The sequence below is a fragment of the Panthera onca genome, chromosome B1, assembly GCF_046562875.1.
Source record: "Panthera onca isolate mPanOnc1 chromosome B1, mPanOnc1 haplotype 2, whole genome shotgun sequence".
NCBI classification, from domain to species: Eukaryota; Metazoa; Chordata; class Mammalia; order Carnivora; family Felidae; genus Panthera; species Panthera onca.
Window position 1 is genome coordinate 75,545,330 of NC_138342.1, and position 27,863 is coordinate 75,573,192.

Below are 27,863 nucleotides of genomic sequence, written 5' to 3' on the forward strand. Positions count from 1 at the left end.
CTTTCACATGAGGACTGATACATTTTATATAGTTTAGCTGATTTCTTCTCTGTAACGACTTTCCATGAGGAATGTCAAAGTTGAGAAGGCCTGGGAAGACTTTACAAATAATGGATATGGTTGTCTTTTGTTTGGAAATGATAGCACACACATGTGAGTTGGCATTAGATCCTTAATGGATACTGAGGTTTTCAATGATAAATTTGTCTTTAAATCCTAGAACAGTAGTTCATTTAGTTTAGTAGTTCATTCTAATAGAAGATACTCATTCTCTTGTGAGTGTGCTGAAATCAATCTGACAATAATGATAAAAGCATGTTCCATTTCGTTTTTAACTTATTCTTCCTCCAAGGTGGTATTCTATTCTCTGCAGCATTCTTCGTGTAAACTTTATGCATCATCTGCTTTTATTTTTCCACTTTAGAAAAATTTATTCAGAAGCCAATACCTTCTGTTGTAATGTTTTATAGCAAAAACAAGTTCAGGAGATGATTGAAAACGTGACACTGGAGGAATCCTAAAGTCCTCTTCCTGATAGTCATGAAATTTCTGAAAAGCATCTGCTACCTGCATGGCGTATTCCCTCTGGCCAAGACCATCTTTCTCTCTCTGTGATTTTTTTTTTTTTTTAATGAAAATATAGTACTTCAGGGGCAGTATGCACAATCTAAAGGTTGAGAAGACAGAGATGTATTCCAATTCTAGAATTTAGTAAATGATATAAGAATACCATACTGTGTTTGTACATTTGGACAGAAACAGCATTCAAAAAATTATGCCATAGAGAACAACAAAGATCTTCAGGCTCACTTACTCTGTTTCTCAATTCTGAGAAAGAAAATGAATTATTGAGCTCCTATGAATTACCAGAGCCTTCACATAAGTTTTCATTTGGTCTTCACCACAATCTTATTTAGTTAATATTACCTGCATTTTACTATTAAAGACTCTTCTTCCTTGGTCATACTAATGATGAGAGTCACAATTTAAATGCAGGAGATCCCCTCACACTGAAGTTTTTCCTGATATCTTGTTATCTTGTTAGTCAGATCCAGTAGGTAATTAAGAAAAATTAAGTCATGATATGTGCTAAATAATTTTCAATGGAAAAAATAATGTACTCCTCACATCAGTCTCCAAGGATCTTCCTACAGAGGACCCTGTAAGGTGGTAAGAGGGTGTACAGAGAGTTCCCATAGGTGGTAAGTCACATGTGATGACCAGTGACTCAGCAGGGGTGGACTTTGAAGGCACCGGTAGGACAGCTGCATGTTTCACTTTCTGTCTAAAAAAAAAAAAAAAACTTTTCTTTAAAAATACTGCCAACTATTTTCCTATGGAATGAGGACCATCTCATTTAGATTGAAAACATCTATCCCCCGTCTAAAAGAAGCAAAGCAGTTTAGGGGCACTAGATTCTTTTGCTTAAGGTTTCATTAGCAGCTCTCGCCTTGCTCTTCTATAGTATCATTTTTGGTAAGCCTCCATTTTTTTGACTTGTCTGACTGAAGTGTCTTTCTTAAGATTTATTAAAATATGCTGTTGTAGTTGCTGGTCTTTTTAAGTCACTCCTCTGAAGGAAGCATTTACCCCTTTCTGATGACAATGGCTGCTAAGAACTGTTCTGGGGATCGTTGGGGTCCTTTTAAAGGGTTTCAGTGTATCAAGGCCAGCCAATATTTTATTACAAGTCTCTCATTAGTGTCTTTCCATTATAAGATTTGCTTTCCCCATGGGCTTTAGTTAGAGCTCAGATTTTGCACATACACAATTACACTCTTACATACTTGTTTACAAATGTTTACTGGGCTGGGGCACCTGGTGGCTTAGTGGTTAAGCATCCGACTTCAGCTCAGGTCATGATCTCATGGCTGGTGGGTTTGAACCCTACATGGGGATCTTTGCTGTGACAGCTCAGAGCCTGGAGCCTGTTTCCAATTCCGTGTCTCCCTCTCTCTCTGTCCCTCTAGCATTCGTGCTCTTTTTCTCTCTAAAATAAATACACATGAGAAAAAAAGAAAAACACACACACACAAGTGTTTACTGGGCCTTGAAGATACGTTTTACACACTTCTCTAGGCAAACCTGAGACACTTTCTGGAAAACCAAACCAAAATAAACAAACAAACAAAACCCAGAGATTCCATTCTCCTGAAGCTTAAAAAAAGGTTGGATAAAGGAGTAGAAAAACAGCAATAGATGTGATAAAGAGTAAGGGAAGACAAAAAAGAAAGAGAGGTTATGGCTTGAAATTTTAAATAAGGTAGTTACCTCACTGAGAAAGTGAACTGGAACACAGATTTGACTGAGATAACAAAATTAGCCCTGAGAATATCTGGAGGGAACATGCAAAGGCCCAAAGACAGGGTTGTATTGGAGGAATAGCAAATATGCCTGTCTGGCTAACGTTCTGTTAAGTAGGTGTGGTAGAAAAGCATTTCAGAGAGATGACTGGGGTTGAGTCACAAAGAGTAGTTTTTATACTGAGGGAAATGGAAAACTTTGAACGGTTTTTAACAGAGTAGTGACGTGATAAGACTTACATTTTGTTTTGATTTTTTTAAATGTATTTATTTATTTTGAGAGAGAGAGAGAGAGAGAGAGAGAGAAACAGACCACATGGGCAGAGAGAGAGCAAGACAGAGAGAATCCCAAGCAGGGTCTGTGCTGTCAGCACTGTACCCAATGTGGGGCTTGAACTCATGAACTGTGAGATCATGATCTGAGCCGAAGGCTTAACTCACTGAGACCCCCAGGAGCCCCGATAAGACTACATTTTTAAAGCACCACTCTGGCTACTGTGTTGAAGATATTCTTTGGGAGGACAAGGGCAAAAAGAATATTTTAGTAATTAATGGTATTTCCTCCCGAGGGAGTAGCAGTGAAGGTAAAACCCAGAGATTTTCTGACAGATTGGATGGATGTTAGAGAAATGGAGGAGTCAAGAATAACTTCAAGGCGTTGGCCTGGGCAACTGGAAGGATACAGCTGTCATTAACTGGTTTCTTATGAAACCAGTTTTGGAGGGGAGATAGGTTTAATTTTGGATATGTTAATTTTGAGATATCTTTTAGTAATGTAAGTTGTGAGTCATTTAGGTCAAATAGGCATTTGAAAAATATATATGTGTACTCCAGATGGAATTCAGGATACAGGTCTGGCCTGGAGATACATGTTTGGGACATATTACTAGAATAATAATATTTAAAGCCAGTTCTCTGTGCTTACTTTTCCATTACCACTTTTCCCTATTAAAGCACAACAGACTATCTCTTCATAAAGAGTAGCTAAATACTGTATTTCTTTCTTTCTTCTTTTTTTTTTTTTTTTTTTTTTATCTTGCGTTTTTGTTTCTCTCCTTCTGCCAGAATAGAATATCCGGGTGGTGATGTTTTGTTTTGTTCTCTGCCATACCCTCAAGTCCTAGAAGAATATATATGGCAAATACTTGCTGTCAGGAAATAATTGTTTCCAACCACAGCCAGACTTCGGAATACCCCTTAAATTACTAGGACTGAAATTCTTCCCAGAAAGTTTCCCATGTGTTTGTCCTTCTACCTACATTGTCTGGGACCTGATCCAGAGGCATTTTCATTTAGGTCCTCCTTGTCATCATTTTCCTGAGATTCAGATGCTGGATGATTCCTTGATATCAACAATTTCCTTCTATTTCCATTTTCTCCCCAACAATCTCTGAATTTAAAATACCCTTTTGGGGTATTTTTTTAGAATCACGAATTCAATCTTCTGGAAAACAATTGGGAAAATGTATTTCTACACACAATTATTATAGCTCTTTTAGACTTGTTTAAATTATCTAAAACTAAGAAAGTCTTCGTTAATTCAAAGAGGTTAAAAGATTTCCTTGAGTCCTATGTCTTCCTTTTAGTTTGCTAAGGAGGCTGCTCTTGGTCTTAAGCTCTCTAGAGTGCAATATTTGCTTTACGAATTGTAAATGAATACTTTATATACACCAGCTGAGAGCCAAAGGCTGGTAAAAATGGAGGAATTTTTACATTTACAAATAAATCACCTGTGTTAACAAAACGGAGGAAGCATGGTTTTCCATCCCTGCCTCTAGTCACCTTTCCAGTACAATTGATTTCTACGCTTAGTAAATTTGCCTTGTTGAGAGACAATAGTCAAGCTCAGTTTATACTAAATTCAAGGTCAATTTTCCACTATTAATAGTCAGAAAAGTGAAAGGTTGAATTGTGTAAGAATGGTTTTTAGAAACTTGATAAGCAAAGCAGAAATAAATTCAGTCTGAAAATTTAAAGCAAGCTTTGGAATTGTTTATTTGTTTTTTTGTTTGTTTGTTTATTGTAGCTTGTCTTATAATTCACAGCTTCAGTCCTCATTTTTCCTTTGTTATTTTATAGGTCATTCTCTGAAAAGTTAATCAATTTGATCTGGAACACTAAAGTAGGTAGTGGCAGCGGTTGCTTTTGATTTCTGTCCCATAAATGATTCCACTCTTAGTCTTTTTCACTGCAGGTCCGAATAGGAAGGCTATGATAATAGCAGCTTAACAGTTTTTCTTGGTAGTTTTATTTTGGTTTCTATTTTGGTGAATTTTGTCACTATTGATATTAATCATGAATGAGAGAGGGTCTGTAATTTGAAGTCATTTGAGAATTTATAGCATAAATGGTTAGATTTTATTCCACGGCCTGCATTTGACAAAAGGCATTCATTTTAACAGCTCAGTGCCCATGCCATATGGGAGGTAGAAATTACAAGAAAGGCACTGAATACAGCTTGATCTAAGCAATCAGGGATTTCTTTTTTCTTTTCTTTTCTTTTCTTTTCTTTTCTTTTCTTTTCATGTTTATTCAGTTTTTTTTTTTTTTTTTTTTTTAATTTTTTTTTTTAACATTTATTTATTTTTGAGACAGAGAGAGACAGAGCATGAACGGGGGAGGGGCAGAGAGAGAGGGAGACACAGAACCGGAAGCAGGCTCCAGGCTCTGGGCCATCAGCCCAGAGCCCGACACGGGGCTCGAACTCACGGACCGTGAGATCGTGACCTGAGCTGAAGTCGGGCGCTTAACCGACTGAGCCACCCAGGCGCCCCAATGTTTATTCAGTTTTTAAGAGACAGAGAGAGACCCAGCACGAGAGAGAGAGAGAGAGAGAGAGAGACACAGAATCCGAAGCAGGCTCCAGGCTCTGAGCTGTCAGCACAGAGCCCGAAGCAGGGCTCGAATTCATGAATCTTGAATTAACGAACCTTAAACTCACGAACCATGAGACCATGACCTGAGCGGAAGTCAGATGCTTAACCAAATGAGCCACCCAGGCACCCCAACAATCAGGGATTTCTTAGAAACCTAGTGTACTCAATAGCAGCTGATCTTTTTTATTATTTGTAGTTGTGTTATCTGAAGCCAATCAGTTTAACTTATTTTCTTTATTGTTCATGAGATACTTTCCCTCTTAAAATTCTGTCTTTATTGGGAAATAGATCCATTTTGCTTTCAGCTATAGCTTGGTTTTCCTTTTATAATTTTTCAAAAATGAAATTGTGCTTATACTTAGATTCTCAAATATGCTGCTTTCCCTCCAGAGTAGAAAGAGCCTGTGAACATGAATGTTCTGCCATCTCCCTCATCTCATGGTCTTCAGATCTCATATGCACAGCAGCTCCTCAGAGAAGCCTTCCAAGATTTCCCTGACCAGTCCAATTCCTATTTTACTCTCTTCTCACATCATATATTTCCATAGGAAATGTTTCCTTTTACAAGTACAACTTTTGGACATCATTTGATTAACATCAGTCTACCTCTCACAAATGGAATTTCCGTAAGGACAGGAAACATGGGCTCTTACTCACTATTTTATCTCCAGCAAAATGGGATAAATCAAGGAGGTTTCAAAATAGGCACTGAATGAATATTGAATGAATAAATGAATTATTCAAAATGCTGAGTACAGAATCATTTATAGCAAAAACAATGCTTTCCCAAAATTGTTTTACCTTGAGCAGAGTTACAAGTCTACTAAACTATATTGACACAAGAAAAGAAAAAAAAAAAAAAAGAAAAGTACAATTTCTTTTTATTTTTCTTATTAAATAATCTGATGTTCTTCAGGAGTCTCTCACTTCACTGATTTGTCCCTGGGCTACATGAGTGGCTCAATTTAATTCTTTCTTGGAAATTCATCCCAATTCAATAATTTAGTCAATTTTAGATATCTGAGTTTCTATAGATTTCAGCCCTTCCCCATCTCCCTAATAAGTCGGTACCCAAATATTTCTTACAAGTTGATATGATTTAAAAATTTTGTGAAGATAATTTTATGAAGAATTGGTTACTAAGATGACTACTTCCAAGAGCAATTCCTATATAGATTTTATTCTCAACTTCTAAAGGAAGTGGCCTTTTCTTCTCATTTTCATTTCTGTTTCCCTATGATCTAACACAGTGGCTAGCACATAGTAATTGCACAATAAAAAGCTTATTAAATGAATAATCAAAAACACATTATATTAATCAAATGAAAAAGAACCATAGATATTTATGTTTTTACAGAAAATTTTATGTTTAGCTATTATTCAGAATGTGTTTTCAATGTATGTCCTTGCTTTGATTTAATATATAGGTCTGAAAATATTTCCAATAGCTTCAGTAGACATACAGCCTAAGGCACATGCCAAATGAATGAAAAAAAAAAAAAAAGGTAGTATGCCTGGAATACTAATCTCATGTTATTTCTCCAGCAATAGCTACAGCAAAAGAGCTCCTTGATCAACTAAACTATACTATATCAACTAAACTATAAAGATAGAAATAAGAGTGGTTAGGCAGTTGGCCCTAAAACAGCCTTTTAGCATGATACCAAGAAAACAACATGGCAGCAAAAGAACACTTATTGTCTCTTTAAGATATGGACATATCCCTATAGGTAGGGTTTAAGTACCAATAGTAAATAACTAAACCTGTAAAAGATGAATATCCATTAGACTTGCGTAGGCACTGGAAAGCTAGATCTAGCTCTAGCCAACAGGAGGAAATCCAACCAGGCTGAAAGGGCAGAGTAGCTGGCAATTATGAGGACAGGTGTTTGGTGACTGTCCATGTTGCCTTTTCAATATAGATAAGCAGATGGTCTCTGTTATGAATAAGTCAAGAACAGTAGTTCTTAAGCTTTAGTGGTTACCACCCGAAAGCCTACTAAAAATGCAGATTCATAGGTCTCATTTTTAGACATTCTGATTCTGTCAGTTTAGGTTATGCCCGGGACTCTGTATTTTTAGCTAGTACCCAAGGAAATTGTGGCGCCCCACCCACTTTTTCAAAAACACTTAAGATCTCTAAAACATTAATCTGTTTTTCAAGTAAATTGAAATTTTACTGATGAAAGATGACCTAACTTACACATAATGATATAAATAGAAGTAATCTGGATGAAGAATATTTAAAAATACATATATTCAGGCTATTTAGCGGAGATTAAACCTTGAACCATTTTTTTATAAACAAAAAAAAAAAGATTGTCTTTCATGTAAAGTTCCAACAGTCTAATCAGTCTAATTTGAAGCTTTCAGCCCCACATTATAATCAGTTTGGCATAAATTTTCTGCTGAAGAGAATAAGAAAGACATTGTTGGCACAATAGCTCATGAGTATATAGCCCCATGGGGCATTCCTTACACAGAATTCGCTTTTCCTAAGACTAGAACTCCTTTCGCTATGCTCTAAAATCCTGCCTCAGAGACTGAGGGACTTTCCTCTTGTTTCTGCCTTTCTGAGGTCTGACTTAAAGGAGACAACCTTGATTATGTACCCTGCTGCCTTCTACATTCCCCATCGTTATGCAATGGACACTCCACGAAATACAGGCTGAAGAAATGAGTGAATTTTTACAGACAACAACATTAAATTTCACTTATGATCATTTCAAATTCATAAATATTTGTGCTAAAGCTGAAGATAATCTTAAGATAATTTAATACATTTGCTCACTTTACAGTGGAAGCAACTGGGATAGATATGCCTAAGACAACTCAGTGTCTTTATGGTGACTTTGTCCATATGGTGTTTTATTTTGCATTCATCTGTTCTCTCTCCCAAATTATATTATTTTTTTCTTATGTTATTTAATACTTTTACATTTTTATAATATGGAGAATATCAGTCTTTAGGGTCTATCTCAAACCAGTTTGCTATTTTTTAAAGTGTCAAAATGATTTAATTGCTTATTTTGCTCAGCAAAGGGTTTAGAAGGGATCTCACAGATGTTATCTGTGTTCACATATTTGTTTATATGAGTAAAATACTGGGTACCGGTTTTAAAAACAAGTTCGATTTTTTAAAATTTAAATTTCCAATGAAATTAAAAAATTTTTAACTTGAAAAATATTACATATAGTAATATTATTTTACTTAGGAATATAACAGTTTATGTTTTGAATACATATTCATCAGCAGATATATATATATATATATATATATATATATATATATATATGAGTATAAAACGGCAATGGTAATGATACATTTGGCTATGAGTAATAAACAAACAAAAACTGTACCACTGTCATATGTATAAACATACAATTTATCTGTTTCAAGCACAGGAAATATGGGACTAGCAATCTAAGGCTGTAACAGTGCCTCAGTGAAATTAGTAAGGTCCTGGACTTTTTCTTAGGGTTACCATGCGTTACTGAGCAGTTTAGGTCCTGCAGCAGGACATCTGTGTGTGAAAAGGGGACTGTGAATGGTTCAGACTTCCCTTTTTCCAGAGGGAATACCTTACTTCTAATTCCCAAGGTACCAAATGGGTTAGCAGTAGTCTTCTCTTTCTTTCTTCTGGTTTCATTAACATAATAGGTGGCTTTTGTCATCATCGGCACAAGAGAGGCTATTGTATATCTGAATTTTTGTGTCTGGATTGGAGGCAGGAAGGAAAAAGAAGGGTCCCAGGGTTTATTTCCCAGAGAATGTTTACTTAGAAAATTTGACAGGCACCAACCGCTGCCTATAGCTTATAGCCTAGAATTGTGCTACATGTCATTTATAGATGCTAAAGAGCTAGAGGGAGCAAATATGTTTAGCGGGCACACCCTGGTACCTGTGCAGGGAGGTGGGGGGCAGGAATCAAGATTCCCTCTGTAAACAGGAAGGGAGAACAGGTATCAGAAAGGCAGCAGAGGGAATGACTAGATGAAGAAAACAAAATGAATATTAGCTGGGCGCCTGGGTGGCTCAGTGGGCTGAGCGTCCGACTTTACCTCAGGCCACGATCTCACAGTCTTTGAGTTTGAGCCCTGCATTGGCCTCTGTGCTGACAGCTCAGAGCCTGGAGCCTGCTTCCAATATTGTGTCTCCTGCTCTCTCTGTGCCTCTCCCCCTCATGCTCTGTCTCCTTCTTTCAAAATTAAATAAACATTAAAAAAATTTTTTAAAAATGAACATTAGCCTTGTGTCAAGGTTAATAGTGCCACAGATTTTCAGCATGAAGATCAAATCTCAACAGCAAAATTATGCTGAAATAAAAGTCTCTTCTTTCATCCATTTCTACTCCCAAAGCTGCACAGAGCTTTCCAGACTTGGCTGCCTGCCATATGACTAATATGTGAACCAATTCACTCATGTTTACTTTTAAACTACTTCAGTTCTCGTAACAATATACATGGCAACACTCTGCTCAGTCTTCACAGCAAAGAAAGAGTTTGGAAAATGTAATTAAATATTCATAGTCTACCATAGTATCATCACAGAATAAAAGATTTATTACTTTTGGTTTGAGAAATGAAAATGTTTATCTATTGATTAAAAATGTATGAATCATTTTAGAAATGAATGTCTGTTTTCAAAACTTCTGGATTTTCCTTTGAGTGAGTAACTTTTTTTTTTAACAATGTAAAATTTGCTTTTCTGACTTTTGATTTCTAGAATTTCAAGACTTAGAATATAGAATAAATACATATATTTAAAATATTTGTATATAACTTTGCTCAGTAAATAAGTCTAGATTTATTGGATTAACATATGAAGAAAAACAGAGTGTATGAGTGTGGCTTCACATCATATAGAGCTTTAATTTATCTTCCCCAGAAAGAATGGTAGTTAAAATACCTATGAACATTAACAAATTGAAAGATAAAGGGAAAATATTTTTGATATATTAAACTTATATCCAGACATCTTGCCAAACAATGTTATTAATTTTAAAAGTATAACATTATCTGTAAGTAATGACAATTTTATCCTAATATTCTGAGGCTTTTATTAATTATTCCTGTACAATTGTACTAGCTAGAATTCATAATGCAGTTTTGAATAGAAATAGCATGGGTAAATTTATCTCATTTCTGGAATGCTTTTAAAATGTCGCCATTGGGTATGGTATTTGCTGTATTACATAGTTCTGTGAGATAAACATATTAATTTTTTGTTTCTGATATTTTAATGTACTAATTATATTAATAGATTTGCTAATTTTGAATCAATCTGTCATTCTTAGAATAAACACAATATATCAGATATTTTCTCTTAGCATTTACTGGATTTGGTTTGCTATGATTTTCTTTAGGATTTTGGTATCCACATTACATGAGTAAGATTCCTGTGTAAATTAGTTTCTTGATTTGACTTTCTCTGGTGGTTGAAAACAAGGTTATATTGGGCTTTCGTAGATGATATTGAGTATATGTACAGGGTGATGTTACCTCTTTTTCATTTCTGAAAGAGAATGATTGTTGGTATTATTTAATATTCACAAGAATTCACCTGTAAAAATGTGAGCTTCTGGTGTTTTTCTGGGAAGATTTTATATTCATTTTTTAAATGACACTTATTTAAAAAGATACAAACGTATTTTTATTTTCTTCCTGAATTGGTTTTAGTAATTTTTATTTTGGAATTTTCCATTCACCTAAACTTCAAATATATTGTACATAAAACTGTTGATAATATTTTTATCTTTTACTTCCTGCCACATTTATAGTCCTGTCTTGCTTTTAATTTCTAATGCTTTTGCTTGCTTCTCTCTTTTGATTTTACTTATTTTCCAGAGGCTTGCTAATTTTATTAGTCATTCTACTTAATTGTTCCTCCTTTGTTTTTCTTTTCATTGATTTCTTCTTAAGAGTAGTATTTTCTATCTACTGTGTAATTTGGGTAATTCCATTTTTTTTTCTTGACTTCTAATTTTGGATTTTTAACTTAACTCTTAGCCTTTACTTCTTTCTAATGTAATCCCTTAAGTCTATATGTTTCCTTCTATAAAAGTACTGCTTTTACTGCATTTATACTTTTGATAAGCAGTATTTTCACTATCATCCAGAGGTAGGACTATTATAATTTACAGGTCTGTTGTTTATTTAGAAGTACATTTAATTTTGTTCTGTTACTTATCTTTTTGCTATTATTATTGATGATAAGGACGTAGTGGAAAATATGGGTTTGAAATTACAGAGATAGATTCAAATTGGAGACAAACTTTCAATAACCAGTATCCTGGCCATTAAGTACAGATTTCACTTTCCAACCACCTGAATCATAGAATGTTAGATATGAAAGGGATCTTTGAAGTCTTCCAGGGCAATCCTTATTTTACATTTGAGAAGAATGACATCCAGAGGAGTTGAGTAACTTTTTTAAATCTTTCATTGCTATTTCCTCAAAATAGTCCTGTCTGAGCTATTTCCCTCCATTGTTACATTCCACTATAGACACTTCAGTCTAATTTTTGTTTTGTGTTTATTTTCATTGTTTTTCTTCAAAATGCACATTTGATAATCTGACTGTAGTTCTGGAATCACGCTTGCAAACTCAAGAAAAACTTAATATGTTTATAAGGGCCTGTAAAATCTGGCCCTCCCTGTCCTTCTAACCTCATCTTGTTTCAATTTCTCCTGGCTCTCTGCTCTGCCATTGTGACCTTTTCTTCCTGATTCTTCTCTGCCTCCACATACTGCAGGACACTGGCACTTAGCCTTTCTTCCATTCCTTTTACCTAATTAATTCCTATTTGATTTTCAGATCTCAGTCCTTTGGCAGGTCCTTAGGAAAATCATCCTTCACCTCCTTGTCAACTGACCTTTAAAATTTGCATAAAATAATGGAAACAGAATCTCTATAAGTTTTTGTTTTTTGTTTTAATTTGGATATTTATTTTCACATTTAAGAAAAATTTGATTATTTGATACAGTATACCACCCAGTAGGCTATAAGCTCAATCAACACAGGCACCCGAAGTCTTTATAACACAATATGGATATTTGTTCACTAATAAGTGTTGTCAGGCTAGACCTGAAATCCAACTACAAATCCTGTATCTTTCAAATGTATCAGTCTATATTATCAATATAAACTCTTTGCAAAGTATTTCTAACATAGGGTTGTTTTCACCTCCACCCAAATTAGGTTCATATATATAAATACCTTAATGCATTTCCAACAAACTGAAGTCAATAAAAATGAATGATAATGAGACATTAGATTCTCATTAACTTATTGAAATTTTGATAATTTCTAAAAGTGTGCTGTGTTGATTTACTTAACATGGTTTTCTTTGTGTTGAAACCAGTTAGGTCATTAAAAACTAATTAAAGTGTACGATTAATCTTATTTTCTGGTTCATGCTATTTTAAAAATAATGTAATTAGTTGTAGCATAATTGAAAAAATTCTTAAATCAAAATAATATTTTCCTTGCTAATCAAAGTATAATTTTCTTTTTTTTTTTTAACCTGGAAAGCATTGCTTACATATTATCAAATACTATTGCCATCATTATCTGCATTATTGAGTGCTCATAAACCCTGTGCTACATTTATAAACTATAATACTAGATTGTAAGCACTTTTCAATTAATATTAAAGAAAGGTTCTCTGGTCTCAAGGAATGTATAATTAAAAGAGAAATATATCCAAGTAGGAAAATTTTAGAGAGGTAGACAGTGGTGGAGGAGGTGAACCCTAGGCTCTTCTGGTCTCACAAACACAACTAGTTGGCTATCAGATCATCCTAAATAACCTAGTTATCAACCTGAAGACTGACTGAACAAACTCCATAACTAAAGGGAGAAAAAAGTCCACACTGAAGAAGGTAGGAAGGGCAGAGATGTGGTTCAGGAGAGAAACACGGTGCTGCAGAGTGAGGGGAGCCATGGTCATGGACAAGAGTGAGACAGAGAGGAACATATAGGGAAATACACAAAGAGAGCATTTCCCCAAAGCCATTGGCTTGGAAAATGAGAAGGGCTGAATTTCATGCATTCTTGCAACCTGCGGGGCTTAAAGCCTGGAGTTTTAACGGTAAGCCAGAGTGGCTGGGGTAGAGCCTGAAGGACACTGCTCTGCTCCTGGAGAGAAGGAGGGCAAACAACCCAGAGGCAGACAGTGTGGAAACAGAGATCTGAAAAATGCTTGGGGCACACAGTGGGGATATTATCATGCTTCTTAGAGTGTGTCCCTGAGAGGCAGCATTCCCAGAGACGCCTCTCTGGGGAAAAGAGGAACTGCCTGTGCCCATCTCCTCCTGCACATCTCTATATAAACACAGACCCACCTGAGAGAAGCAGCTCAGTGCAGACACTGATTGCGTAACTTGCTAACCCCAAGCCCCACCGGCCCTGTGCTCTGGTGGTACTTCCCTTCTCAGTCAAGCTTGCCTTAGTCCCAGCATGGTGGGTCCCTTCCCCAAAAGACCTGCACAGGACCCTGCCCACCCCAGGTCTCTAAAGCCCGGACTTCTAAAGGTCAGTAGGTTTTACTGGGATGGAGCTCTGAGGGCACTGCACTGCTCCTAGAGAGAAGACAGGCAAAAAACCTAGACACAGTGTGGAAACTGATCTGAAGGATGACAGGGTCACATAGGGAGGAGGTTACAGAGGCAGCATTCACAGAGATGCTTCTCTGGGAACAAGAGAGTTGGCTGGTACCATTTCCCTCCCCCGCCCCTCAGCATAAACACAGAACCACCCAAGGGAAGCAGCTCAGCACCATCACTCGCTGCCTAATTTGTTTATACCAAGCCCCACATCCTTGTGCTCTGGCAGAACTACCTTCCTGGTCAAGCTTGCCTGAGTCCCAGTGTGGCAGGGCCCTCCCCCAGAAGACCAGCAGAAACCCCTGCCCACACCATGTCTCCCCACCAGTGAGTTCTGCAGAGCTCCAGTTCAGGTACAGTTGGTGTCAGGTCTCATTTCACAGGCAGACCAGAGAACATCTAGTTAAAACTCACCACATTCAGGCTTGGGGACCAAACACTGCCCACATTAGGCAAGTAGAGCCTCTGCAGATGACTGATGTGAAGGACAGAGCAGCCAAAAACACAATAGCGTAGCACACATGGCACACACCAGAGACACTCACTGAAGCACCATACCCTGGAACTATATGACTTCTGCATAAGACCATTATGTTCAGGAGCAGGAGAAATAACTGGCTTTTATAACATAGAGAAGGAGGCAGAGACTTAGACAAAATGCAAAGATGGAGAAATTTATTCCAAATAAAATAACAAGATAAGGCCATGGCCAGAGATGTAAGCAAAACTATATAAGTAACATGTCTGATGAAGAATTTAAAGCAACAATTATAAGGATACTCACTGGGCTTGAGAAACGAATAGAAGACATCAGGGAGACCCTTATAATTGAGATAAAAGAATTAAAAAAGAATCAATCAGAAGTGAAGATTGCAATAAATGAGATTGGAAACACAGTTGACGCAATTAACAGCAAGTTGGAAGAATCAGAGAAATGAATTAGTGACCTAGAAGACAAAATTATGGAAAATAATGAAGCTGAACAATAGAGAGAAAGAATTATACAACAGGAGAATAGATAGAGTGAACTCAGTGACTCCATCAAATGTAATAACATTTGTATTTTAGGAGTCCCAGAAGAAGAGAGAGAAATGAAGGCTGAAAATTTATTTCAAGAAATAAAGCAGAAAACTTCCCTATTATTTGGAAGGAAATAGACATCCAGATCCAGGGGGCACAGACAACTCCCATCAAAATCAACAAAAGTACACCAATACTGAGACATATTGTAATTACATTTGCCAAATACAGTGAAAGCAAATACAGTGATAAAGAAAATATCTTAAAAGCAGCAAGACAAATGAAGTCCTTAACTTACAAGGGAAAATCTATTAAGGGTAACTAGAGATGTCTCAAGGAATTTGGCAAGCCAGAAGGGAGTGGCATATTATATTCAAAGTGCTGAATTGGAAAAAAATGGCAGCCAAGAATACTCTACCCAGCAAGGCTCTCATTCAGAATAGAAGGAAAGATAAACAGTTTTCCAAACAAAAGCTAAATAAGTTCATGATCACTAAATGAGCCCTACGTGAAATATTCAAGGGGACTCTTTGAGTGGAAAGGATAGACCAAAAGTTACAAAGACAAGAAAGAATCAAAAAACTCTCCAGAAACAACAAAACAAGTAAAAAAATGACAATAAATACATATCTATCAATAAATATTTTGAATGTAAATGGACTAAATGCCCCAATCAAAAGACTGGGGTATCAGAACAGATCAAAACAAAACAAAACAAAAACAAACAAACAAAAAAGACCCGTCTTATGCTGCCTACAAGACTCATTTTAGACCTAAAGACACCTGCAGATTGAAAGTGAGGGGGTGGAGAAATAATTATCACCCAAATGGATGTCAAAAAAAGCTGGAGTAGCAATACTTACATTGGACAAATTAGACTTTAAAACAAAGACTGTAAAAAGAGACAAAAAAGGGCATTACATGATCATAAAGGGGACATTCCACCAAGAAGATATAACGAAAGATATAACAACTGTAAATATTTACACCCGCATCATGAAGCACCCAAATATATAAAACAATTAATAACAAACATAAATTGTTAATTTTTTATTAATTGATAATTAATAACACAATAATAGGGGACTTTAACACCCCACTTGATGGGCAGATTATCTAAACAGAAAATGAACAAGGAAACAATGGTTTTGAATGACACACTGGACCAGATGGACTTAACAGATATATTCAGAATAATTCATCCTAAAACAGCAGAATACAAATTCTTTTCAAGTGCACATGGAACATGCTCCAGAGTGGATCACATACTAGGTCACAAAACAGGCCTCCACAAATACAAAAAGACTGAAATCCTGCCATGCACCTTTTTTGACCATAATACTACGAAATTAGAAGTCCACCACAAGAAAAAAAAAATTTGGAAAGAACACAAATACATGGAGGTTAAAGAACATGCTACTAAATAATAAATGGGTCAACTAGGAAAGCAAAAAAGAAAAAAAAATACATGGAAACAAATGAAAATAAAAACACAATGGTCCAAAACTTTTGGGATGCAGTAAAAGCAATCCTAAAAAACGAAGTATATACCAATACAGGCCTACCTCAAGAAGCAAGAAAAATCTCAAATAAGCAACTTCACCTTACACCTAATGGAGCTAGAAAAAGAACAACAAATGGAGCCTAAAGCCAGCAGAAGGAAGGAAATAAGGAAATAATAAAGATTAGAGCAAAAATAGGCAATATAGAACTAAAAATATAATAGAATATGACAATGAAACCTGAAGCTGGTTCTTTGAAAAAAGTAATAAAATTGATAAACCTCTAGGCACACTTATCAAAAAGAAAAGAGAAATGACACAATTAAATCAAACAAAAAATGTGAGAGGAGAAATAACCAATACCACAGAAATACAAAAATTATGAGAGAATATTGTGAAAAATGATCTGCAAACAAATTGGGGAACATGGAAGAAATGGGCAAAGTCTTAGACACACATAAACTACCAAAAGAGAAACAAGAAGACATAAAAAACTTGAGCAGACTGATAACTAGCAAGGAAATTGAATCAGTATTCAAAAATAAATAAAACAAACACATAAACAAATAAAAGTCCAGGGCAAGATAGCTTCCCAGGGGAATTCTACCAAACATTAAAGAAAAGTAAATACCTATTCTTCTCAAACTATTCCAAAAAATAGAAAAGAAAGGAAAACTTCCAAATTTATTCTATGAAGCCAGCATTACCCTGATAAATAAACTAGATTACAGACTGCACTAAAATATAGAATTACAGGCCAATAGCCATGATGAGCACAGATATAAAATTCTCAATTAAATACTAGCAAATTGAATCCAACAATGCATTAAAAACATCATTCACTTTGGGGCACTTAGGTGGCTCAGTCAGTTGAGTGTCCAACTCTTGATTTCAACTCAGGTCATGATCTCACATTTCATGGGATGGGCCCCATGTGGGGCTCTGTGCTGACAGTGGGGAGCCTGCTTGTGATTCTCTGTCTCCTCTCTCTCTGCCCTTCCCTCTCTCTCTCTCAAAATAAATAAAAACATTAAAAATAATCATTCAACATGACGAAGGGGGTTTTATTCCTAGGTTGCAAGGTGGTTCAATATTTACAAATCAATCAACCTGATATACCGTATTAGTAAAACAAAGGATAAGAACCATGTGATCATTTCAATAGTTGCAGAAAGAAAATGTATGGCAACTTACAACATCCATTCATGATAAAAACCCTCAACAAAGTAGGTTTATAGGAAATATTCCTCAATATAATAAAGACCATATATAAAAAAAATCCATGGCTAATATCATCCTAAATGGGGGAAAACTGAGAGCTTTTCTTCTACAGTCAGGAATAAGACAGGGATGTCCGCTCTAACCACTTTCATTCAACATAGTACTGGAAGTCCTAGACACAACTATGAGACAACAAAAAAATAAAAGTTATCCAAATCAGCAAGCAAGAAGTCAAACTTCCACTCTTTCTCAGATGACATGATACTCTGTACAGAAAACCCAAGAAACTCCACCAAATAATCCTAGAACTGATAAATGAATTCAGTAAAGTTCCAGAATACAAAATCAATATACAGAAATCTGTCACTTTCTGTACACTAATAATGAAGCAGCAGAAAGTGAAATTAAGAAAACAATTCCATTTATAATTGAACCAAAAATAATAAGATACCTAGGAATAAATCTAACCAAAGAAGTGACAGATGTGTACTCTGATAATATGAAACATGGATGAAACAAATTGAAGATGACATAAAGAAATGGAAAAACATTCCATGCTCATTGATTGGAAGAACAAATGTTACTAAATGTCTATACTACTCAAGGCAATTTACACATTTAAAGCAAACCCTGTCAAAATACCAATAGCGTGTTTCACAGAGCTAGAACAAACAATCCTAAAATTTGTATGGAACCACAAAAGACCCTGAATAGCCAAAGCAACCTTGAAAATGAAAAGCAAAGCTAGAGCCATTACAATTCCAGGCTTCAAGTTATATTACAAATCTATAGTAATCAAAACAGTATGGCACTGGCACAAAAATAGGCACATAGATCAATGGAGCAGGATAGAACCCCAGAAATGAACCCACAACTATATAGTCAATTAAACTTTGATAAAGCAGGAAAATAATATTCAGTGGAAAAAAATATAGCCCCTTCAGCAAATAGTGTTTTGGAAAACTGGACAGTAACATGCAAAAGAATGAATGAAAGTGGACCACTTTATTATACCAAACACAAAAAACAAATTCAAAATGGATTAGAGACCTAAATGTGAGACCTGAAACCATAAAAATCCTAGAGGAGAATGAAGGCAGTAACCTCTTTGACATCAGCCATAGCAACTGCTTATTGGGTATATTTCCTAACGCAAGGGAAGCAAAAGTAAAAATAAACTATTGAGACTTCTTCAAAATACAAATCTTCTGCACAGTGAAGGAAACAATCAATAGAACTGAAAGGCAACCTATGGAATGAGAGAAAACATTTGCAAATGAAATACCTGTTAACTGTTAGTATCCAGAATATATAAAGAACTTTTAATACTCAACACCCCTAAAAAGAATAATCTAATTAAAAATGGGCAGAAGACATGAACAGACATTTGTCCATAGAAGTCATGCAGGTGGCCAACAGCCATATGAAAAGCTGCTCGACATCACTCATCATCAGGGAAATATAAATCAATGCTACAATGAGATGTCACTTCACACTTGTCAGAATGGCTAAAATCAACAACAGGTGTTGGTGAGGATGTGGAGAAAGGGGGACCCTCTTTCAGTGATGGTGGGAATGTAAACTGGTGCAGCCAATGTGGAAAACAGTATAGAGGTCCTTCAGAAAGTTAAAAATAGAACTATCCCATGATCATGCAATTGCACTACCAGGTATTTACACAAAGGATACAAAAATGCTGTTTCAAAGGATTACATGCACTCCAATAATTATAGCAGCATTATCTACACTAGCCAAGATATGGAAGCAGCCCAAGTGTGCATAAACTGGTGAATGGATAAAGAAGAAATGGTATACATATACAATGGAATATTAGTCATAAAAAAAGAATGAAATCTTTCCATTTGCAGTGACATGGCTGGTGCTAGACAGTATTAAGCTAAGTGAAATAAGTCAGTAAAAGAAAAGCATATACCATATGATTTTCCTCATAGGTTAATTTATGAAACAAAACAAGTGAACAAAGGGGAAAAAAGGAGTGGAGGTGGCAAACAAAGAAAAGGACTTTTAAGTATAGAGAACAAACTGATGGTTACCAGCTTGGAGGTAGGGAGGGGGATGGGTAAAATAGATAATGGAGAATAAGGACTACACATGTGATGAGCACCAGGTGCTGTATGGAACTGTTGAATTACTATGTTGTACACTTGAAACCAATATTACACTATATGTTAGCTAACTGGAATTTAAGTAAAAACTTTAAAAATATGGAACATTTTTGATGTAAATACTAAGTTAACTTTAAGTCATTTAGGAACAGGGTTATGTAAGAATAAATACACTGGAATAATGGAAAATAATCATTAATGTATCTGTAATTCTCTAGGTACCAGAGTCTCTAGTTCCTTTTGTTATGCAGCTATTGGAAAGTTTTGTTTTTCATATAAAAACTTTTCAATAGTCGCATATAATAAATTCTGTATGTTCCAATAAAAAAAGGGAGAACACTTTGCCTCAACTGTGATTACTTATTATAATGCTACAGAAGGAAGTAGGAAATAAACAGTAAGAGTATTAGCAGTTGCAATGTCCATCAGGCTTAACAGTGGCTTTAATGGACAAATACAGGTTGGTGGCATATCAACTTTTTATATTGTTTATTTAGTTTATAGTCCCATTGTCTATTGCCATGCTGCTAAATAACTGAGTGGAATCTGAACCCACTTTTTATATAGTAAAGTCTTGACATTTTTCCTGTAAAGTAAAATAAAGCTTTGTTTCTTGGGAGAGATACTCTCTCTGCTCCATTAAAAATGGTGATATAATATACATTATTCTGTAATATGGATAAAAACTTACTATTCAATGTTCTACGTTGAAACTTCAGTTCCAAACTGCTTGAGAGGAACAAATCTAACTCTCGTGGGAGAATGTTTCTCCTTGTTCTTGTGTTAGATTTTTATGCTTATAAGCATCTAAACATCCATTCTTGTCACAAAAGCAATCTTCACCAAACATCTGCAGAAACATTTGGAATGCTATTGTTATGAGAGGAATTGTCCAAGTTACATGCTTTTATAACATACCATTATGGTTGGATTGATAGTCTTGAAAAAAAGAATTCTGAATACAGTATAATGCACTATCTTAATCATCTGCCACTGTATATCAGATAAAATAACTTGTTTATCATAGAACTCTTCAGAATGGAAATGTGAGTTGTCTTCTAGAGTTGCAAGTGTTATGTCACCTGAAAAATTATTCACTTGCAATCAACTTATTTGCTGAGGAAAGCATTATAAACTCTGGGAAGGACTCTCGCTATCTGTAAAACATTTTTTCCTTTTTAGTCTGAAGGCAAAGATCATGTTACTATTATGTTCATTTGCTCTCCCTCTCTCCCTCCTTCCTTCCATTATCAAGGCTAAAACACAATGCGGATTTTCATTTTTCAACTTACCTTCACATTATGTTGTGTCTCCTATTTTCTTCAATCATAACTTTCAGTTCTTGAAGTGGAGTAAGGTAGAACACCACCTTGAGTTCAAATATACAATCATATATACCCAATTTAATTATGGTGCTATCATGTATATAAATAAGTGATGTCATCATTTATATAATAACAATAATGCAATTTATATGTGTAATTTGTATAATACTGTTAAGAAATTTATAGTTTAAAACAACTGATTAAATTTAGCTATTAACTAGGAGCTGGGATCTGATATTATAGGAAAATAACACATGAATAACAAAAGAGCAAGGCAGAATGAACTGTTTTCTGATTGATTGAACTTAGGTTTGAGTGATTACATTAAAACATTTCATATTAGTTTTTAAAATAGATTAAGTGGCAGCCTTTCTGCATTTAAAATAAATTTTACTGACAACAGAGGTAAAACAATTACTGAGAAGTTATTCATGTGTTTTGGAAAATAAGCACAATCTAACCATTGCACTGAATTTTAAATTTTTAGGATTTTGCTGAGTTAAATCGAACAATTTAGCAACTTAAAAGAGTTAGATTGAAAGGATATTCAGTGTGATTTTTAAATAGTCCAAAATTTATATAAATTAAGTAATGAAAACTTTGAGAAAATGGAATAGCTATTCTATGAGATTACTGAGAATGTTGATTCTGCACACTTAATGCCAAAATCCTGGGGCGACTTTGTTAGACAGTTGTACCCCCATATTTATTCCAAGTCTCTTTATTTCTAATCAAATGTTACTTGCTCATACCTTCTCAAACCCAGTCTTTTATTCAGCATCATAGTTATCTCAATTTCACATGCTTCTCAGGGAACGTGTGCCTGGGTCTTGCCTATAAGTCTATCCATAAGGTTTTCCTTAGATGTATTTCTTAATACATTAAATAAACTAAAATATTCAATAAACATCTACATGCAATGTACTGTATAGTTTGCAGTTTTGGGTGGGGAGGCATGAGGAAAGCAGTTGCTGCTATCCAAAATCAGCCTAAAGAGGAAGTTAAAAGGAGAACAATACACACACACACCCCAAAAAACCCTACAAAGCAAGGTAGAAAACACTTTACTGATCAGAGAAGTCTGAATAGATATGCATCATTTAATTTCTGTTGACAAACAAATGCATTTTCATGTGTGTGTGACATGTAGTTGAGTGGGACAGTTTTTGTATCCAGTCATATATGTGTGTGTGTTGGTTTCTCTATAATGAGATTATATCTGTTTCTTGTTTCTTTCACATGTAAAACACACTTACTGGGGAAGATATATTTACCAGGTAGATAAAAGCCAACATGAGCTGGAATGTGAAAGAATGTAAAAAAAAAATTTAAGTGTTTGTACATCTTGAATCTACCCTAAGGGTTTTCCCACTGGGATGAAATAAGGCTTCTAAATTTATTTTTTTTTGTATGTTTTAAGTCTATTTATTTATTTTGAGAAAGAGAGAGACAGGAGTGGGAAAGGGGCAGAGAAAGAGGGAGAGGGACAGAGGATCCCAAGAGGGCTCTGCACCAACAGCAGTGAGCCTGATATAATGCTCGAATTCATGAACCTCGAGATCATGACATGAGCCAAAGTCAGACACTTAGCCAACTAAACCTCCCAGCTGCCTCTGTAATCTTTTTTTTTTTTTTTTGAAAGTCTGGTGTTATTATGAGGAAAAGTAGTATGTATTCTTTGTAATATCACAGGAATTAGAATAGTCATTTCTGAGTTGGGATTTTTAAGCCTGGAGCCTCCATATTCTACATAGGCTATAAGTGTTCTAAGCCAGTGGGAAAATAGTTCCTACAGTAAAGGAGGTAAAGGTCAGATAAAGCTGGAGAGGAGTCACAGCGAGAAAATGAGGCCAAAATGTACTTTCTATTTCCCCACCCCACCCGATGTGAACTCCCCTACCCTGTTACAGAGAAAGCAGCCATCCTCACTCCCTGGCCTCCCTCAATTCCCTGGGAGTTTATTGTTCAAGGGGAAAATACATCAGGAAGGGAGGTCTGAAGGAGAGGAGAGAGGACCAAAAAGAGTAAGCAGGGCATTCATATTGGGCATTTTCCCAATGTCATGAATGAGACAGTCACTCATTCTATTCATTCTGTTGGGGGGAATAAATAAGGCAGGGTTAGAGAAAGGGATCTTTTTCTCATAGGGAATGGAGTGGAAATTGTTTCCCTTGACTAAGCACAGAAGGAGCATTATAACAATTATCCACAACATGAGCAAAGAGAGAAAAAATGAGAACTTCTCTCAGTGGTACTGGTTTTATGCCTATAGGAAAAGCTGGAAAAATTTCAGGTGAAGAAAGACAGCATTGAAGCTGTCAGGCTGAGTGTGATTGTGGACAATGGTGGTAATTTCTTTAGCAGCATCACAAAGAAACAGGGACATAAACATGCTTAAATCATGTAGACTGGGAATTGATTCAGAGTTTAAAAAGACAAGAAAGATTGCCAATATGCGACCATCACTGCCAATGATGCAAAGTCGTTTGAGTTGTGGATACATTTTCACAACGTACCATACATAAAAAATCACAAAATCATTTTCTGGCCATATTTTACTTCCCATTCGCTGTGTTCTCATTCCCACCCCCCTACTTCTATTATTCGTAGCTTTGGTTGCAGATTGAAAAGAGCAAATTCAGCAGAGCCATACTTTTATATAACATAGCTGAGAATAAAGGAAGAAGGTGTGTGTACATAGTAAGAGAAGAACAGATTTGAAATTCAACTGTAATGGTGTTTGTGTTTATACACATTCATTAACTGTTGTTAAGATCTCTATTTCATCAAGTTACATTTTAACACATATAGCCCAAGAGTAATTATATATGCATTTTATTTCTGTGCACCTTGCATGTGTATCATTTACTCTACTTTGACTGAGAGTATGTTTGAAAATTAGAACTTATCTTTACCTATTGATAGAAGTTGATGAGATGCAAGTATTTAATAATCTATAAATCAATTAATCCTATAGAGCTGGTCAATAAAATCATTTGTCTTTAGTACTTAGCTACTACTGCACAAAAAGATAGCCCGGTATTTGCTATGCTATGTCTTTTCCTTTATACAATTAAAAAATGTTTACTTATTGATTTTGAGAAAGAGAGATTTTGCCACATGTGAGCAGGGGTGGTGCAGAGAGAGAGAGAGAGAGAGAGAGAGAGAGAGGGAATCCAAGCAGGCTCTATGCTGTCAGCGTAGAGCCCCATGCAGCGCTCAGAAACTCACGAGCCCTGAGATCATGACCTGAGCCAAAATCGAGTCTGTCTTTTCCTTTAATAAACTGCTGTAACTGGAGGCATAATTAATGTAAGGAATATCTTTGATAAAATGCTTTTTATATACAGTAAAGACTCAGTACTTTCACTGGAGAAGATATGGAATAGACTAACTTTTCAGATAAACTGGCATAACATAAGGGGCACCTGGGGGGCTCAGTCAGTTAAGTGTCTGCCTCTTGCCTCTCCCTCTCCCCATGCTGTCTCTGTCTCTCTCAAAATAAATAAATAAACTTAAAAAAAAATGACATGACGTAAAGGGCTTAAAGCCTAAGCTGATTGATAGCATACATATTTCAAACAGATTGTCAATATTAGTTGAATAATAACTGTTTTTTTGTAATTAGAGTTTAAGATGGAATAAGGCTTCTAGATTTGTATTTTCATAAAAATATTACTATATTACTATTGAAATTAATATCTGACTTCAAAATTGCAGAAACATAATGTTAAACTTAACTGAGCTCTAAATTTCTACCATCAAAGAAAACTATTAGTGCCTGGGTAATATAGTATTTTGTGTTGATTTAATTATTAAGGAATATATTGAGGGCACCTGGGTGGCTCAGTCGGTTGAGCGTCTGACTTCGGCTCAGGTCATGATCTCTCATTCTGTGAGTTCGGGCCCGTGTTGGGCTCTGTGCTGACAGCTCAGAGCCTGGAGCTTGCTTTGAATCTGGGTCTCCCTCTTTCTCTGCCCCTCCCCCACTCATGCTCTGTCCCTCTCTCTCTGTCAAAAGTAAACAAACATTAAAAAAAGGAATATATTGAACGCCTTCCCTTATTAGCTATATGGATGCATCCCCTTATTTAAAAAATGTAAATAAAGTACATATGGACTTGATTTAAAACAGGGTCATTTGTAGTACCTTTTTCATAGAAATCGTTACACAATTACGTTGATGATCATAGTAATTACAGTTCCTCACAAGAGACAGATGCTGGTTTTCTAACAATTATAAAATGTGTTCCATTTTTAGAAAAAGTCAAGTTTAGATTGCTGATGCTATTGTTATGATGTTAAGAGAAGAGAGTCTTTCTTGAAAAATTATGACAAATGTTTTTAAAGGAATTTATTTGAACTGAATAGATGTTTGAAAAAGAATGCTTGGGATGCCTGGGTGGCTCGGTTGGTTAAGCGTCCGACTTCGGCTCAGGTCATGATCTCACGGTCCGTGGGTTCGAGCCCCGCGTCGGGCTCTGTGCTGACAGCTCAGAGCCTGGAACCTGCATCAGATTCTGTGTCTCCCTCTCTCTCTGTCCCTCCCCTGTTCATGCTCTGTCTCTCTCTGTCTCAAAAATAAATAAATGTTAAAAAAAATTTAAAAAAAGGAAAAAAAAAGAAAAAGAATGCTTATTTCTGATATATGAATATCCACTGTGAAGTTTCCTAATTTAACACACAGACATTGACGCCAGGTAATATACGAAAGAAGCATATTCTCTTACTGTGTCAAGTCTTGTCTAACTACCTTATGTTACTAAAGGCTGTATCTGATAGAATTAACCCTGTCTAGTTCCTTATCAAAATTGGAAGTGTATTAGACAGCCTAGCCCTTTAAGAAATATGTCTGAAAGCAATCTGCTTTGTTTTTCTGTTTTGATGTCCAGTTGTTCTTTTCTATCTTGTGAACTTGGGCTGCAGCTTCACCTCACCCCTGATGACTCTGACTGGTTTGCCTGCTGGCCCTTTTGCATTCACCTTGTTCCTCATTCCTATTCTGGATTATTTCTGAGTCTGAATTTGGACTCTAAGCTCCAGCCGGGTGAACCTGGATAAAACCATCTTGTTTTGTTCCTACAGGCATTTCCTCCTCAATCATGATAGCTGTAAACACAGACACTCTCAAAAACTAGGGAGATTTTTTTTTCAACATTCTCTGGGAGAAGATTAGGCCTTTTTGTGTTTTTTTTTTTTTTTATTTTAACTTTTTTTTTTTAACGTTTATTTATTTTTGAGACAGAGAGAGATGGGGCATGAACGGGGGAGGGGCAGAGAGAGAGGGAGACACAGAATTGGAAGCAGGCTTCAGGCTCTGAGCCATCAGCCCAGAGCCCGACGCGGGGCTTGAACTCACAGACCGCGAGATCGTCACCTGAGCTGAAGTCGGACGCCCAAACGACTGAGCCACCCAGGCACCCCAGATTAGGCCTTTTTGTAAAGTTACTAATGTATGAGGATTTTATATTAAAAAAAATTAACTCATGATGGGAGACCCTGTACTTTTTAAAGACTGTATTCAAGTTTGTTATTGTATAAATTTTAAATTACATAGCAGGGAGGTGTGTGTGGTGGTGGAGGTGAGATAAAAACAATATTTTCAATATTTTAGGTCCAGTCTCTAAGCACCTAACCAAACCCAATAGCTTTGTCCTTCTATTCCCCCTAAACCCCTTGAGAATAGCCTTGATCAGATTAAAGATTGTTTAGCCCCTTCGGATTGAATGCTGACTCTACCCTGTAGGTAGATAATCTTATTATCTAGATGAGTTTTGTAAATCTCTCCAGATTGTTTCTGAACCTTCTTTCTCTTCAGCCTAGACTTCCCTAGCAGCCTTTGCAGCCAGGGCTGTGCTGTCTGCCATTACATAATATAACACTTATTACAAAAGCTAAGTTGAGAATACAAGAGTTTTATTAATGACAATGCTACAAAACATAGGGTGAATCCTCTGTGCAAGGCATGCGCTAGCCTTATGAAGGAGGGTATAGCAATATGCACTGAAAATTGTTCTATTTCAGATTCTTTAAGGCATATTCATAAAAGTCCAGAGAATTGTCCCTTGGGACATGACTTTGGGCATTAAGAAAACAACTCTAATTCTGGAAGAATCAAAGTTCAAGAGTCATCATGTGATACTTTTTAGAAATTAGGTGAGGGCAGTGAAAATAGCAAGATAAATGACCACATAAACAAGTTGACCTATTATAATTAATAGAAGAACAAAAAAGGAAGCACAGGTTTTAAAATGTCTTAAAGTGCCTTGAAATAAGATCAAAATGTAATTATGTTAAATAAGCTAAAACGCACTTAAAATCTAAGTTTACATATAATTACTGGCTTGTAGGTAAGAATTGGAACAAATGCTGCACATTAAATAATGTAAAATACTTCACATAGAACTTGGAACCAGTTAATGCAGTTTTTCAGTATTTCTCTGGTTAAATGTTATTAGCATATTCCCAAAAGTAAAGATCAGAAAACTGGAAACCATCAAAATTCCCTGTGATGTCCACAGGCTAGTGTACTTTTGCCTTTAAATATAAATTTTTATCTGTCCTAAGAAAGCACAGACTTTTTAAGTGCCACTTGGCAGTCTTTTGAAAAACAGGCATTATGACCAAAAATATTGAATTTACTTGAAGACTGCTATTCATTTACCATTCAATTTTTCTTCTGCTTTCCCCATCATACCGTAAAAAGAGTTTGAGAACTATCTTTTTAAAAAATTTTCTTTGATTTTTGGACTCCATCAGTGCTTCACAGCTTTGGTACTATAATAAGTTTCTTGTATGTCATACTTAAAAAGATAATATCAAGAAAAGGCAATATTAAAATAATCTGTTATAAGTTGATTTCTATATAGTTGCATTTTCTCAA

General features: G+C 35.7%; 1 protein-coding gene across 2 annotated transcripts in view; it reads left to right on the top strand.

Annotated features, from left to right (window-relative positions):
- Positions 1-27,863, top strand: part of CCSER1 (coiled-coil serine rich protein 1) — a 1,275,653-nt gene that overhangs the window by 1,029,924 nt on the left and 217,866 nt on the right. The window lies entirely within an intron of this gene.